Raw genomic sequence first — 12,029 nt, 5'->3', positions numbered from 1 at the left:
AAGCTGTCTATATGTAGTTACATCATGTTTTTGTACTATACTTGCATTCTCTATTGCATGTCTGGGAATTGCCCAGATAGGTATCTTATCATTTAATTTATATTGATATATTTTCCAGACACGCAATAAAGCATTCCTTAATATATGACTTTTGAATGTCTTATTCACCTTCTTGTCATATATCAAATAAGCATGCCAACCGTATATCAAGTCATGCCCCTCGATATTCAATAACCTATCCTCTGTTGAGTTAATCCAGTCATTAATTATTGATAAAACTACTGCTTCGTAGTATAGTTTTAAATTTGGCATTTTCAAGCCTCCTCTCTCACATACATCTTGCATTATTTTAAGTTTTATTCTCGGTTTTGCCCAAACAAATTTGTTAATACCCTTCTGCCATTCAAGCAAATTTGCATCTTTTTAAAGTATTGGTATCATTTGAAAAAGAAATAGGAACTTAGGCAAGACATTCATTTTCACTGCTGCTATTCTTCCCAACAAAGATAATTGTAATTTTTCCCAGTTTTTCATCTCTGCCTGTATACTATGCCATAGTGGCTCATAATTATACTTATATAGTTTCCTGTTTGAGGTTGAGATGTAAACTCCTAGATATTTAACCATTTAAACTATTTCACATCCTGTTATTTTTTCTAAGTCTTCCCTTTGATTAGTGTTCATGTTCTTAACCAGCATCTTTGTTTTTCCTAGATTTATTTTAAACCCAGATACTTGGCCATATTGATTAATCATATTCATTAAAACCTTGATAGATTTCTCTGGTTGGATTAAAGTTATAACCAAGTCGTCTGCGAATGCGCATAGTCTATATTCTTCATGCCTAATCTTGATTCCCTGTAAATCATCTGACCCCCGTATTTTATTCAGCAATAATTCCAGGGTTATAATAAATAATAATGGCGATAGGGCGCAACCCTGTCTTGTACCTTTCTCGATTTTAAATGGTTCTGTTAAACTTCCATTGACTATAGTTTGTGCTGTTTGTTCCTGATATGTTGCTTTGATTGATTGTAGAAAATACTCTCCAATTTGCATCTTTTGCATTGTTTTCATTAAAAATTGCCAATTCACTCAATCAAAGGCTTTCTCGGCGTCTAGAAATATAAGCGCTGCGAGGATTTCGTTATTCTTTCCCAAATATTCAGTATATTAACAATTTTTCTTACATTACTTCTCATTTGTCTCCTTTGTATAAAACCAGTTTGATCATTATGAATCAGTTGCTGAGTAACCAACATTAACCTATTCGCTAATATTTTAGTAAAAATTTTATAATCTATATTGAGTAGTGATGTAGGTCTATAATTTTTTGGTTGACTAAGATCTTGATCTTCTTTAGGTATCAAGGATATGAAAGCTGTCCTCCAAGATGGAGATACCTTTCCTTCCACTTGGATTTTATTAAATAATTCCTAAGGGGTTCTACCATTTCTAATTGTAAATTTTTATAATAAACTGCTGTCAAACCATCTGTGCCCGGTGCTTTCCCAGCCTTTAACTGTTTAATTACCTGGAGGATTTCCCCCAAGGTTATTGGTTGATTCAATCTCTCCCTTTGTTCCTCCTTAAATATAGGTATTTTTTTTTGTCCAAGTATCTATCTATATCTAAGCCATGTATTTTATCACCCATGTACAATCCTGTAAAAAATTCAAAGAAGGCCTTTTGGATCATATCGTGTTGATAAACCTCTTTTCCATTATAATATATTTTCGGTATATTACGAGATTTTTGTTTCTTCATGGTCAAATATGCTAACCATCTGCCTGGTTTATTTGCATGCAGAATATATTATGTTTTGCATATAATAAATTAGTAGACACCTGATCTGACATCAGCATATTAAATTGCGCTCATAATAGGGTAATTGCTTCTTTAATCTTCTTATCTCCTGGGTTTAATATTAACTCCTGTTCTTTCTTCCTAATCTCTTCCTCTAGTTCCTTTCTTTTTTCCCCCTTTCTACGTCTATGCAACTTATAGCTTACACCTCCCGCAAGCTCACAGACACTGAAAGGCGTTGGGCAATCTGGGAGAAAGAGGCATTTGCAGTACGCTGGGCCTTGGCCACGTGGCGCCACTTTCTAGAGGGCGCTAAACACCCATTTGAGGTGTGGACTGACCACAAAAATTTAGAGGCTTTGAGGACTCCATGCCGCCTATCCCCTAAGCAGATGCGCTGGGCTCAGCATTTCAACCGCTTCAATTTTACACTCAAGTACATCCCGGGAGGGAAGAATTTCATGGCTGATGCTTTGTCCAGATTCCCTCAATACAACTGCTCTAAACTGAGTATTGTTCAGCCTGTCGTTCCCGCATCCCGCCTTGCAGCTCCGGTGGTCACTCGACAGCAGGCGTGCTCGAAAGTGGAGGTGCTTCAGGATTTCCTTTCTGACCTCAAACGGGCCCTTCCCCAGGATGACTGGTTCCAGCAGCATCAGGATGAGTGCACAATGAGGGACGATTTACCGTGGATCGGAGCTAAGCTTTACGTCCCAGCCTCTCTTCGTCTCGTTGTCCTCCAACGAGCTCACGATTCTAAGTTGGCGGGTCACTTTGGGTTTGTAAAGACATTGCATCTGGTGAAGAGGCAGTTTTGGTGGCCCTCTTTGAAAAAGGACATTGAACTTTATGTTGCCAGTTGTCCGGTCTGTGCAGCCGCTAAACGGCCACCTGGAAAGCCGCAAGGCTTACTTCAATCCGTAGCCCACCCTGTCGCCCCTTGGAAGGAAATTTCTATGGACTTCATTGTCGAACTTCCCGAGAGCCAGGGGCACACCGTCATTTGGGTGGTTACAGACTTATTTTCCAAACAAGTTCATTTTATTCCGTGCCACAAGATTCCTTCTGCGAAGGCACTGGCTAAACTCTTCATTTCTCACATTTACCGTTTGCATGGGGTGCCTGATCGCATCATTTCCGATAGAGGTGTCCAGTTCACTTCTGTTTTCTGGAAGGAATTTCTTAAACGCATTGGCTCCGCCCAGGGACTAAGCTCCGCCCACCACCCTCAGACTAATGGGGCTTGCGAGAGGACTAATTCTGTTCTGGAACAATATTTACGTTGTTTCATCAATTATCAGCAAGATGATTGGGTGGACTTGCTGTCGCACGCTGAAGTGGCCTATAATAATTCTATCCTTTGGCTCTTAGTACTTTGGATGCTGCGCTTCGTGCTCATAAGAAACAGGCTGATAAGAAGCGTGCACAACCTTACCAGTACAGGGAGGGTGACCTAGTTTATTTGTCCACGAAATTCCTCCAATCTACACAAAAGTCGAAGAAATTGGGACCTAAGTATGTGGGCCCATTTCCCATCATCAAGATCATCAATCCTGTTTCAGTTCATTTGCAGCTGCCCAAGCATCTCAACCATGTTTATCCTGTATTCCACGTTAACCTCATTAAGCCTGTTCATGTTTCTACTTTACGTCCACCTGTGGATCCTCTGTCTGCCCCCCTGTTGGTTGATGGTGAACGTCATTTTGAAGTTCGTGAGATATTGGACTCTCGGCGGCGGCGAAATTGGATACAGTACCTGGTGGCTTGGAAGCATTTTCCTCCATCTCATACCGAATGGGTGGACAAGTCCCATGTCCATGCCCCCCGACTGCTTCGACAATTTTATTCTGCTTATCCTGACAAGCCTTGACTTTTTCTCCCCCCCTCTTTTTCTTTTCTGATTTTTGTTGTTTGTCTGTTTGTTTGTGTTTTCTCATTTTCCAGGCCTGACTGCCTTTTTCCGGGGGACGGCCGGATGTCAGTCTCTGCTTTGCTGTTGCTTCGGCTGCCATGAAACGGGGAGGGAGGGCATGGTATTTGGGAGGGGTTACTCAGTGTGCTGGAGGAAGGTTCTGGAGTTCAGCTGCTGGTCGGACTACGCATGCGTGGGAGATTCCCGCCAGGACTAACGGCACTGACATTCCATCTTCGTGATGCCTTTTGAAGTTATCTCACACCTGACACTTGAGATAATTATGATTGGACTGTAGCTGTGATGCCAAGGGGTGGGGGAATGGCTATTCTATATATCAATCGCTTTCACGCCTAAATAATCAGATTTCGCTTCGCTATGCCTTTAATCATTTATAATTAGTAAAAGTACACTTGATTTCTACACATGGAGTCTCGTGGTCTTCTTTCCTAATTATCTAATGGAGAGGTGCTGACACTTATTTAAATTTATTAGGACTCCTCGCATGTACGCTTTACTTGCATCCCAAACCATTTCCATAGATGTACCCTTATTCATGTTAAAAACAAAGTATTCTCTCAACAGGTTTTTACATTCATTAACATTTTTCTCATATCTAAATACATTTTCATTTAACCTCCAACACCTTCTAGATTTCTTCCCAAATTCCAGGGTTGTGATCTGTTAAGGCTCTGGAACATATCTTCGTCTTCTTTACCTTGGAAAGCAAATCATTTGTTGTTAATATAAAATCAATCCTGGAAAAAGATTGATATCTATCAGAAAAGAATGTAAAGTCCTGCTCTTTTGCATTTCTTTCTCGCCAGATATCTCTTAGCTCCATATCATCCATCATATTGAAAAAAGACTTAGGTAGTTTTGCTCATGTTTGGATGTTTTGCAGGAGACCCTTCTTGTCTTTCTTAGTATCCAAAACTCCGTTCCAGTCACCATTAATATGCAAGATTTATAGTCCCTTTCTATTAACTTAGTATGGAGCATTTTGTAAAATTTGTCTTGTTGTTGATTGGGAGCATATATTCCCATTAAGAGTATCTTTTTCCCTTCTAATACAAGTTCTATTGCAATATATCTTCTTTGGGAATCTGCTTCAATTAGTTCAGCTTTCATGTCCTTTCTTAGGTATATAACTATACCATTTTTCTTCTCTGAGGCGGAGGCTACAAAGTGTTGTCCAAGTCTTGCGTTCATCAAATATTTCTGGTCAGTTGTTCTAATATATGTTTCTTGCAGGCAAATTATATCATTCTTAAATTGTTTCAAATAATGGTTTATTTTCTTCCTTTTCTGCGGTGAATTTAAGACATTGACGTTCCAAGTTAAGAATTTAGTTGTCATCTTTAGCTCCCTGAAGCTTTTTAAGAACCATCTGGAAATCCTGTATTTTGACTTTTGGCCTGGCTCATCCCACCGCTTCTGAACTAGAAACTGTGACTTCTTTAGCCATTGCGTGAGTTTGTTGCAGAGCTTTTTGCTTCTTTAACTCTTGTTCCATATGCCTAGTGACCACACGGGTTTATCTTTGCTCCTTCACTCCTTCTAGTTCCAGCAGAGGTGTCTGGACTTGGTCCACCAGCAATGATCCTTGGGTATCTTGCTGTCTGTTCTGTCCTTGCTCTCTTTCTCTGGGTCCTGGAGGGGGGGATGTCCAGCCTTCAGTATATTGCTGTAAAAATCTTTAGCCTTATAAACTGAGTTAAGATGATATCTTTGTCCCAGGTAATTGACCACTAATCTGGCTGGAGCTTTCCATCTGAACTGTAGCTGATGGTTTTTGAGTTCATCCACTAAGAAGGCATAGTCTTTTCTAGATCTCAACATTTTGGGTGGTATTTCCTTCAGAACTATCACCTCCTGGCCCCCAATTTGCAACTTGGTTTTGTAAGACTCTTGTAGAATCAAATTCCTCGTGTCCCTTGTGGCAAAATACACTACAATGTCCCTTGGAAGTTGTTTCTGTCTGGCAAGCCATGAATTAACACGATATATCTTGTAAATTTGCCAGTCAAAGTCCCCTCCTGGGCTGCCCATCAATTGATCAAAGGCTTCTGAAAAAATCTCCTTCAGGTTTTCTTGGTTTTTCTCTTTAAGGCCTCTTATTCTTAAAGCAAATTCCATCTGTCTGTACTGCAACATTGTAATTTCATTTTCTGCATCATCAACCTTGCCTTGAACCACATCCATTTTAGTTACCAGATTAATATTGGAATCACTAACATCTTCCACTTTATCCTCCAATGCTGATACATAGCCAGATAAGCATTTAAAAGCATCTAAAATATCTTCTCTAATTTCTTGATTACGAATCAGGACCAATCCCAACACTTCTTCCAAAATCTCCTTGAAAGCAACAGAAATCTTTTCCTGTATTTTAATTTCCATCGCGTCTGCATGGTCTTTTAAAGCATCATTTAATACTGTTTGCAATATTTCTTGAGTCAGAGGTTCTCCAGCAGGAGGGGGAGAGGGTTGGGGGGGCAACAATGACTGCAATTTAGTTGACGGAGCAGGTGAACTCCCTGTGCTTTTAGAAGTGATAGTTGCTTTAGCTTGCTTTGAAACCATTTCCTCAGTTAATCTTATCTTGCACCAAATTAATAAATCCAGGCAGACCGCTTGTTCCAGTTATTACTCTGTAGCTTGCTAATAAATCACTGCTGATTTAATGATCTTTAAATGATCTTAAGCTCTGTAATAGTTTGTAACATCATAGCACAACCCCGCCTACAAAACTCTTCAGCGCCATCTTTATCTTTCTGCCACATAGTTTATTAGAAGGAATTTTTAGAAAAATGGAGTTAAAGTCTGTTAATACATACAATTGGAAGTTCTCCAGTATTTTTTTTTTTTAGCATTTTATTAAGATTTATAGGCCGCCCTTTTCCCTGAGGGGACTCAGGGCGGCTTACAATCACAAGGGAGGGGGGTGCAGTATCAAAAGACAAAACAAAATGTGAACAAAGGAAAAATAATAAAACACAACTTTCGTTCAGCAATCAACACTCGGGCGGGTAAATTGGGAACCTATCCCCAGGCCTGCTGGGAGAGCCAGATCTTGAGGGCTGCGCGGAAGGTCTGGATGGTGGTGAGGGTACGGATCTCGACGGGGAGATCGTTCCACAGGGTCGGAGCTGCAACAGAAAAGGCTCTCCTCCGTGTAGTCGCCAGTCGACATTGACTGGCGGATGGGATTCGGAGGAGGCCCAGTCTGTGCGATCTAATTGGTCGAAGGGAGGTAATCGGCAGAAGGCGGTCTCTCAAGTACCCAGATCCACTACCATGGAGTGCTTTAAAGGTGGTCATCAGTACCCTGAAGCGCACCCGAAGACCGACAGGTAGCCAGTGCAGCTCGCGGAGGACGGGTGTAACGTGGGTGAACCGCGGTGCGCCCACTATCACTCGCGCGGCTGCATTCTGGACTAACTGCAGTCGCCGGATGCACTTCAAGGGCAACCCCATGTAGAGCCCATTGCAGTATTCCAGCCTAGAGATCACAAGGGCTCAAGTGACTGTTGCGAGAGCCTCCCGGTTTAGGTAGGGCCGCAACTGGTGGACCAGGCGAACCTGGGCAAATGCCCCTCTGGTCACAGCTGACAACTGGTGGTCAAAAGTCAGCTGTGGGTCCAGGAGGACTCCTAAGTTGCGGACCCTATCTGAGGGGTATAGAATTTGACCCCCCAGCCTAAGTGTTGGTACATTAGCTAAATTATTGGGAGGGAAACACAACAGCCACTCGGTCTTGTCCTGCCTGTCTTGAAATCAGGTAAAAATCAATCATTGAGCAAAGGGTGGACGTGTGTCTTCGTTTCTGCAAAAAGGTAGAATGAGTCCCGGGCGCGGAGTTCGCTGGGTTGCAGGGAGGCTCACACCTTTCACCCCCCAGATTTATCTCCTGGGGGAGGTTAGTGGAGCACTTCCCAAGCTCAGCTTCTCACCCCTCCTTCTTTGCCCGAAGGAGAGTTAATCAATCTGTCAAACAGCTGATGAATGCTGTTTAGACAGTTTAATGCAATCTCGGGGCTGGAGCTGCTTAAAAAAACCAGCTCCTACAGACAACGTGTCCAAACTGGAAAATAAATTAGAATATTGAAGAATTATGCCATGCATTTCCCTAATACATGGACCATAAGCTTGTATTATGTGCTTTATATGAGCATTTTTAAAAAATGACATTTTACAAATATACCTTTGAAACTTAAAGTTACAGTTTTGCTTTTCCTGCTATCCTGCTTCCTGCTGCATCTTCTCCACAACTATAAGGATATGATGCTACTAAAGAGGAAGAAAAGCCCTGTAGCTTTGTCTATATCTACAGAAAGACCCTATTTCTAATCTGGTCATGTTCTAAGAGATACTTCTTATCTTTTTGGATCGTCCGAAGAAGAAAAAAAGTTTGGACAAAGAACACTAATCAGTCTTTCAGTCTTCCTTCAGAGCGCTTAGCCTTAAACTGAACTGGCAGAATAATATTGATGGTGGCCACCTGAAAAATGAAGAGCTTATCTGGCAACAACTGTGGCATGCAGAAGATGATGGCTTGGGATGTAAAAGGAGCAAATGACAAAGAGCATGTTTAATCTTTCATAAGGGTCATCCACTCTTGTATTCCGTCCACATTCATCACACAGTTTTTTGTGATATCTCTTTTCTAGACATTCTGCTCACATTGAAAACTTGTGGTTGCTGCTACTGTTCGGAAGAGTGTTGGCTGAGAATTTACTAGCAAGACTGCCATTTTAGCAAAAGTGGATCCTCATCTCCCTTTGTCGCAAACTTTCCAGATATTACTGATTACATAGCCTTCCACTGCTACAGGATGTTGCTTCCATGTGCCCTTTCCATTCAGGTGAAGTTTTCACTTTCCAGCTGTCACTGAATAATGGCTCCTGTAATACCTTTATTTAGCCACCTGATTACCGTAAAGCCAGTGGCTTCTCTAGCCACGGAACGCTAGAAATGGGGAGATTTTCATAATTGCTTCAGGTGACTTCACAAAGAGGAATTCCAGGATGAAGAGGACTGGGCTAGCCTTCGGAAGATGCTCACCAAGAAGACTTGAGAACCAACGTGAGCTGAGACAAAAATCCACTTCTGCAAGCCAAGTAGCCCATTTAACATCAATTTCCAACATCTCATAGACTGATGCTTCTGCTTCACTGAGCAATTGGGATGTAGAAATTTGTTGAATTGCCATATCCTGAAAGAGATGGTGGTGCAGGAAGAGCAATCGCTGTCTGCTTCTCTCACAGATGAAGGTGTGCTTCACATTGTGCTTAAGGTAATCTGTGATACTCCTGTCCAAAATCCATGATGCAATCTTTTTTATCTGCTGAAGGGGATCCCGTGCAATGCCTTTTTGGGGGTTGGGGGACATAAACATGCAAATCCTGCCCCTCTTTCCATACTATCATTGGTATTCTAAGTTGCAGGCTCAGCAGAGGAAGGTCTGCCTCATCTTATCCAGTCAGAAATGTCAGTTTGAAGGACAACTTGATTAAACTGCCTTTAAATCAAATCAAACTTGGAATCTTCACACAGTCATTATAAAGAGATCTTCCCATATTAACCTGCCTGGATGCATCATGTCGGTTCAATAAAATCGCAGCACACTCGCAGAGTGCCATGTAGTTGACATTCCTATACTAAATGCTTGTGGTTAAGCCCATAATATACTGCTCGCTGGAGTTTTGCTATATGTAATACAATCTCTACATGCGCATAGGGCATGAAGTATTTTATTTTTTTTGCTTAAGCCAGAGAATGTGAAATTAAATTTATCAGTTGAGGAATTTGCACAAGAACTCATAAATAGTCCTCGACTTGCTTCTTGTGCCACACGGAGAAGGGGAGGAAAAGGAGGCTAAGAATTTATGAGGGAGAAGGATTTTTTAAATAAAACTTAGTTTTTATGTTCTTCTACAAATTGACCTTGAAACAAGTAAAAAGAGGCAGATTTTTACAATTCTTTAGGCAAAAAGTAAAATAAAGCTTTTAAGCAGCCAGTACTTATTTCTTTGAAGAAAGCCTTCTAATTCCTTTCTCTGCTTGTATCCCCCTGTCAAGCCAACTTGCCTTCATAGCTTTCTAGAACAGCAGATACACCACAAGCAAAATGCAGCAATTCTGAATCATTCAGGACAAAATCCTGGCAGCTCAGATATATAGTCAGTTCCCAACATCCCTTGCCTTTCTGATGAGAGAAAAAGCAATTTTAAAACCAGATTGAAAATCCAGAAGTTGCTAGTTGAAATGCTGGAGATCAACAGACTTTAGGATCTCCCCTTAGCCTCAGATTTAACATGGAATTTGCAGGAAACAGGATTTCAGAGTAACTGAATGAGGCACTAAAGTAATGTCTTCTCTAAGGCTTGTCCATTCTTCAGAGGAATTTCTTTTTCTACTAGGATTTCAAATATCTTTCTTTTATGAAGGATTTGTAGAATGGAGCGTATTTGTGGACTTGTCTCTAGCTGTGTGCTTATGTGCTTTCTCATAGTTCATGTTCAGTAAACCATGTTTACTATTTTATGCAGTTTGGAATCTCTTTACAACAATGGCCCTCTAAATTAGGGATAAGCAATTTTAAAAGCTATAACTTCTCCCTACCCAGAACCTTTAAATATGGTGTGATCCAAAATGTAATAGCAAGGATGATAACAAAAGCAATAGCACATAGATTTACTGCCTCTCTAAGTGGTTTACAGAGTCAGAACATTGCCCCTCCCCCCAACAACCTGGGTTCTCATTTTACCGATCTCAGAGGGATGGAAGGCTGAGCTGAATCAACCTTGAGCCCGTGACAATCAAACTGCCAAACTACAGGCAGCTGGCAGTCAGCAGAAATACCCTGCAGTACTGCATTCTAACCACTGCACCACCATGACTCATAAACATAAACTTATATACTACTTCATACTGCTTTCTCTAAGAGGTTTACAGACTCAGCATATTGCCGCCAACAATCTGGATCCTCATTTAACTGATCTCTAAAGGATAAAAGGCTGTCAACCTTGAGCCGATGAGACTTGAACTGTTGGCAGTTGGCAGAATTAGCCTGCAATACTGCATTCTAGTCACTGTGCCACGATGGCTTATTGTAACTAGTGTGCTTTGATGCCTTCAACACTACACCAAACCATCTGTCTACTATATATAACCACTGTCATACTTAAGGAGTTGAAGTAGCACAAGTCAAACTCTTTCTTCCACCAGGTGAATTACTTTAGGACAATAATTCTATTTTATTCCCACCTATTTCATAAGGCTGATATTGAAACAACCGAAGGAAAAAGTGCTATGTATGCTGCCTTAGACCCCAAAAGATTAAGTAGAATATAAATGTAACATATTATATATATGGAAAGAGTTGTAATCAGTACTAAGGTTTATTAAAATACAGTTTCTGATGTTTCATACTTACTTAGGTTTAGGTTTATTCAACTTGTATGCCGCCCTATTCCTCAGGGACTCAGGGCGGCTAACAAACCAAAGGGAAGGGGAATACAAACAGAACACAAGACAAACAAAATTAAAAACAAAACAACAGTCACAACAGTTTAAGTGGGGCCGAGAACTCGTCAGCCCCAGGCCTGCTGGAACAGCCAGGTCTTAGTGGCTTTGCGGAAAGCCAGAAGGGAGGTGAGGGTCCGGATCTCCACAGGGAGATTGTTCCAGAGGGCTGGAGCAGCCACAGAGAAGGCCCTCCCTGAGGGGTCGACAGTCAACATTGGCTAGCATTGGATGGTATTCAGAGGAGGCCTAATCTGTGGGATCTAATTGGTCATAGGGAGGTGATTGGCAGGAGGCTGTCTCTCAAGTACCCAGGTCCAATACCATGTAGGGCTTTAAAAGTAACGACTAGCACCTTGAAGCGTATCCGGAGACTGACAGGTAGCCAGTGCAGCTCGCGGAGGATAGGTGTGACATGGGTGTACCGGGGTGCACCCATAATCGCTCGCGCGGCTGCATTCTGGACAAGCTGAAGTCTCCGAATGCTCTTCAGGGGCTACCCCATGTAGAGCGTGTTACAGTAGTCCAGTCTTGAGGTCACAAGGGCATGAGTGACTGTTCTAAGGGCCTCTCGGTTCAGGTAGGGTTGCAATTGGTATACTAGGCGAACCTGGACAAATGTCCTCCTGGTCACAGCCGACAAATGGTGTTCTAAAGTCAGCTGTGGGTCCAGGAGGACTCCCAAATTGCGAACCCTGTCTGAGGGGCGTATAATTTCACCCCCCAGCCTGAGAGATGGAGTACAAGGCCAATTTTTGGGAGGGAACAGCAATAGCCACTC

Source organism: Thamnophis sirtalis, unplaced genomic scaffold (genome assembly GCF_051295495.1).
Source record: "Thamnophis sirtalis isolate CommonGarterSnake01/CBP01778 unplaced genomic scaffold, rThaSir2_p1.2 scaffold_6, whole genome shotgun sequence".
Taxonomy (NCBI): Eukaryota; Metazoa; Chordata; class Lepidosauria; order Squamata; family Natricidae; genus Thamnophis; species Thamnophis sirtalis.
Note: the sequence above shows the minus strand (reverse complement) of the source record.